The sequence below is a fragment of the Oryctolagus cuniculus genome, chromosome 7 (assembly GCF_964237555.1).
Source record: "Oryctolagus cuniculus chromosome 7, mOryCun1.1, whole genome shotgun sequence".
In the NCBI taxonomy this organism is placed as follows: Eukaryota; Metazoa; Chordata; class Mammalia; order Lagomorpha; family Leporidae; genus Oryctolagus; species Oryctolagus cuniculus.
In genome coordinates this window covers 152355723-152361074 of record NC_091438.1, presented here as the reverse complement: position 1 = coordinate 152361074, position 5352 = coordinate 152355723, and positions in this window count along the sequence as shown.

Sequence of the window (5352 nt, the reverse complement as noted above, 5' to 3'; positions counted from 1 at the left end):
CCTTGGGCCCCGTGTCCGAAGGGGAGGAAGTTCTCCTGGAAACTCGGCACAGCATAAAATGTCAGGATGTCTGCGTCTTTATTTATAGACAGACTGCTTTTCAACTTTTCTCACTCCAACATTTCAATGTGTTATTCCTGAAGATAAATGCGCATTATGATTTCATAATAGAAATTGCATTTCTCCCTCGTGTCACCTCTGTGCATGCATATACATAAATATGGCACATTGCCTCCGACAGTAATTTAAAAGGCACTTTGGAGAACATATTGATTATGACCAGGGAACTGAGCTGGCACGGTCTCGGGTTCGTCGAATCTGCCTCCTCCCGCCCCGGCCCGCCCAGCTTGCCTTTGTTGGGGAACTTACGGTTTCCATTTATCTTCGTATCTCAGATATTTGTTTATAGGCACCATGGGCTTTGGGGAGGGGGGAGCAAAATTTTACAACAGCAAAGTGTAAACAAGGAATGAAAAACGCAGCCTTCTCGCCGGGGAGAATTCCCTGGAGGCGGGCGTTCTCCGTCTCTCACCAAGGGGCTTGCGATCCTGTGTGGGGGAGACGCGGGCCACCCGCGGCTCCAGTCCCCCTCCAGCTCATATCTCGTTCTGCCAGCACCCAGCTCTTGGGCTCCAGGGCTGGGCCAGTCTCCCCCGCGCCCCCCCCCCCCAGGCGTCTGCCCCCCTGAGGACCTCACGCTGGCTGTGGAACTCCCGCCTCCTCCCAGTCCAAGCCACTCCCCGCCGTTCCTGGAAGCTGCCAAGAGCTCACCGCTTCTAGGAAGTTTCCGTGGCTCCTCCAGCCGCGGCCAGCACCCCGCTCTCTGTGGCACCTTCTACGCTCAGTCCATGTTTAAAAAAAAAAATTTATTGATTTATTTGAAAGGCAGAGTTACAGAGAGAGAGAGAAAGAGAGAGAGAGAGAGAGAGAGAGAGACACTCCGCCCAGGGACCCCGCCGACCTCGTCGTGTTGGAGGAAACCACGTGGGAGGTATGGAGCCCCTCCTGCGCCGTCTCGGTTACTCTACGGTGCGCTCGAAGGGCAGCGCTTCATCCCCCCATTTTACAGAAGAGAAACTGAGGCTCCAAAGTATCCAGCTGCCCCTCCCCCTGAGGCCTTGAGTCCCTAAGCAGAAGGAGCTGGGGTTCCCTCCTGCCCCCATGTCCTGGCCTGTTCAGTGCAAGGGGTGGGGTCAGGCCCCTGACTTCTCCAAGAATCAAGAGGGAGAGCAGCCTGGGCCGGCCCAGCATCCTGCAGACTCCGCTCCGGGCCCCGGGGCCAGGCTGGGGCACGCTTAGCTCCGCCCCTTCCCTCCTCAGGATCCACCCCCTCCTGTGCCGTGAACCCCAGCACTGCCTGCGGCTTCCTCTTGGCTGCCTCTCCCGCTCTTTTCCCTCTTCTCGGCCCCCTCCCTCATCCCCCCCATTTTCCTCCTGGCAACGTGCCAGTCTCCATTCCGGCTCAGAGCAGTCTCTGTACTAACACCCGTGGTCCTCCCCACGTCACACGGCAAAGGCTGAGCTCCACACTCCGCCATCATCACCACCGCAGGTTGTCAAGGGAGAAACCCCGGGACCTGGTACTGTGGTGCAGCCGGTTAAGCCGCCGCTGTGACACTGGCACCCACACAGGAACACCGGTTGGAGACCTGGCTGCTCCGCTTCCGCTCCAGCTCCCTGCTATTGCACCTGGGAAAGCAGTGGCGGAGGCCCGAGTGCCTGGGCCCCTGCAGCCACGTGGGAGACTGGATGGGTTCCTGGCTCCTGGCTTCAGCCTGCACTAGCTGCAGCCATCAGAGACATTTTGGAATCGAAACAGGGGATGATAATCTCTCTTTCCCTCTCTCTCTTTCTCTCTCCAGAGGGGACCAGGGCCCTCACCCCGACTCCTTCTGCTCCCTGGCTGGGTCACCGGCAGCCCCCGTACCTGCCACTTCCTTACCAGCTCTCACGATTCCTCTCTTGGGTCCATGTGCTCTGATCCTGCTTAGCTCTGGCTGCCACTTATTCAAACCCCAGTCTCAGCCGTGGTCTCCTAGCATCTCCAGTCCCCACTCTGGCCACGCCCAGTCCCCACTCTGGCCATGTCCAGTCCCCCACTGGCCACACCCAGTCCCCACCCTGGCCACACCCAGTCCCCCACTCTGGCCACACCCAATCCCCCACTGGCCACACCCAGTCCCCACCCTGGCCACGCCCAGTCCCCACTCTGGCCACACCCAGTCCCCACCCTGGCCACGCCCAGTCCCCCACTCTGGCCACGCCCAGTCCATTTTCCCCTGGGACAGGCAGAGGGCGCTTCTCCAGCAGAAGATTGGTCATGTCCTTCTCTTCCTAGACTCCTGGTGGACATCAAGGTGCCCACGGATGCTCAGCCGCGCTTCTCCACTCATCCTCTCTCGCAAGTCAGGCACCCACAGGAGGCTCTCCACGCGTGGTCACCATCTGCACTTCCTCCCGCGTCTGCCTGGGTCTGTCCCCAGGGCTCTGCCTGCTAACTTGTCCTCCCAGGACCTTCCAAGAACGGATCTGCTTCAGCCATGGGCTCTGCCTTGCAGCCGAGGCCGCGGGGGCGGAACTGGCCCTTGCCTCTGCTGCTCTCCCTCTCCATTACATGGTAATCCCTGTTAAAATTACAAATTTATTTATAGTTTTTTTCCTTTCTTTTTTCCCCCACCCGGCAATTTTTACGGCTCATCAGCTGTACCCAATTCCACTCCAAAGAGCGAGGGCGTGCGTTATGGAGATGGCCGGCCGCAGCTGACTCCTAGCCCCGGCCCGCGCGTTGCTGCCAGGAATCCGTGATGGCTTTTGTCAGTGCCCCCGTGGGATTAGTTCCGCTCTCTGATGACAATGATGGCTTTGGGAGCTGGGAATGGCGCCTCCACCCCCAGCCAGTGGGCAGCGGCACCTCCCACCTCGGGACCCTGGATTTTGGTGACTGCCAGGAAAGAAAACCCAACAGGGAAGTCCTGGTGACCCCCCCTTACCCAGGAGTGAAGAGCTCACGCTTGTCTGCACCCAGTGAATATTGTATGGGAGCCACACAAGGGAGAGGCAAGTAGGAGCCTGTATTCCAGGTGGTGACAGTGTGGCTCAGGGGCCGGCGCTGTGGCGCAGCGGTGAAGCCTCTGCCTGTGGTGCCCACATCCCCTATGGGCGCGGTCCAGCCCCCACTGCTCCTCTTGCATCCCAGCGCCCTGCTAATGGCCTGGGAAAGCAGCGGAGGATGCCCAAGCGCTCGTGCCCCGTCACTGACCTGCAAGATCTGGAAGGAAGCTCCTGGCTCCTGGCTTTGGATCCATGCAGCTCCGGCCGTTGTGGCCATGTAGAGAGTGAACCAGCAGATCTCTCTGTCTCTCCCTCTCTCTGTAACTCTGCCTCTCAAGTAAATAAATAAAAATCTTGAAAAGTAAAAGTGTTGGAGGCCGGCGCCATGGCTCACTTGGTTAATCCTCCATCTGCGGTGCCGGCATCCCATATGGGTGCTGGGTTCTAGTCCCAGTTGCCCCTCTTCCAGGCCAGCTCTCTGCTGTGGCCCGGGAGTGCAGTGGAGGATGGCCCTGCACCCACATGGGAGACCAGGAGGAAGCACCTGGCTCCTGGCTTTGGATCGGTGCAGTGCCAGCCATAGTGGACATTTGGGGAGTGAACCAATGGAAGGAAGACCTTTCTCTCTCTCTCTCAGTCTGTGACTCTACCTGTCAAATAAGAAAAAAAAAGTAAAAGTGTAGCTCAGAGAGTGTATGCATTTCCCCATGAGAACAGAGTGTGGGTGTCTCGGGAGGAGGCTCTGAGGGTGCCCTGGGCAACCTGCCCCTCCCCTCCAAAAACCTCTCCTAGACTCCACTGTGGGGGCCCTCAAATCCTCCTAACCCCCCTCCCTCTCTCCTTCCTCTCTTCCACTCCCCTCCCTCTTTCCCACTCCCCTCCCTCCTCCTCAGAAACTTCATTGATTCATTGACTGAACACTGGCATTTCCTGGGTGCCGGGGACAGTGCCGGGCACCCGGCCCTGGGTGCCTCTGCTGTAGAGGACACAGGTGGGTGTTGTGTCTTCCCTCCTGTCACAGTAGGGACGCCGGATGTGGATATGAATTACTTCAGAGAAATCGAAGAGGAGTAAGAACTAACACCAGGCACTCCAGCCTTTGGTTCCAGTGAGGGACCTTCTGCAGCCTCAGAGCCACGTGGAGGCCACGGTCGGAGAGCCCAGCACAGACCCCGCGGCCCCACTTGAAGACCAAGGTTCCCAGCCCAGCTCTGTGACCATGGCTGGGTTACAGACACTGGCTGTGTCTCACGACTCCACAGATAGACGGGGCTAATAGATTTATTTGTTTGAAAGAAGAGTTACAGACACAGAAGGAGAGACAGAGGGAGAGAGAGATCTTTCATCTGCTGGCTCATTCCCCAGATGGCCACAATGGCCAGGGCTGGGCCAAGCCAAAGCCAGGAGTCGGGAGCTTCTTCCAGGTCTCCCACATGGGTAGCAGGGGCCCAGGGGCCCTCCTCTGCTTATTTCCCAGGTGCATTAGCAGGGAGCTGGATCAGAAGTAGAGCAGCCAGGATGTGAATTGGTGCCCATATGGGATGCTGGCATCACAGGTGCAACTTAGCCCACTATGCCCCAACGCCAGCCCCAGGATGAGCAATTTAACAATCAGACGTGTGCACAGCACTTATTAAAGGCACCAGGTAAACATTATTATGTGCTACCTTATAAAGTCGAGTTATTTATTAGCCCATTTTGCAGGTGAGAACGGTGTGGTTCTTCTGCCCAGGAGAACAGAGCCAGCTGGGGGCAACCTGAGACTCTGGAGTCAGCGCCCAGTGACTCTTAGCCGCAGCCTCCGAGGCCCGTCCCGGGCACCGCGCCACACATCTGCTGAGCAGTCGCCAGGCCTCACAGTCAGCGATGAGCTCAGGGCATCTGTGTAGCGAGAGCTGGCGGCCCTAGGGCAGAGGGGTCAGTGACTGCTCGCTCCCCTTCAGGGTGGCCCCTGGGCACCAATGTCCCCTCAGCCAGATATGGGCTGGGAAGAGCCAGAGGGCAAGCCGAGGGTGCATCAACAAGTTCTTGGAAAAATAAAATCGAGGGCCCAGTGCTGTGGTGCAGCAGGTAAAGCCGCCACCTGCAGTGCCGGCGTCCCATATGGGCGCCAGTTGGAGTCCCGGCTGCTCCACTTCCATCCGGCTCTCTGCTATGGTCTGGGATAGCAGTAGAAGATGGCCCAAGTCTTTGGGCCCCTGCCCCGACATGGGAAGACCCAGAGGAAGCTCCTGGCTCCTGGCTTCGGATCAGCACAGCTCTGGCCGTTGCAGCCAACTGGGGAGTAAAGCAGTGGATGGA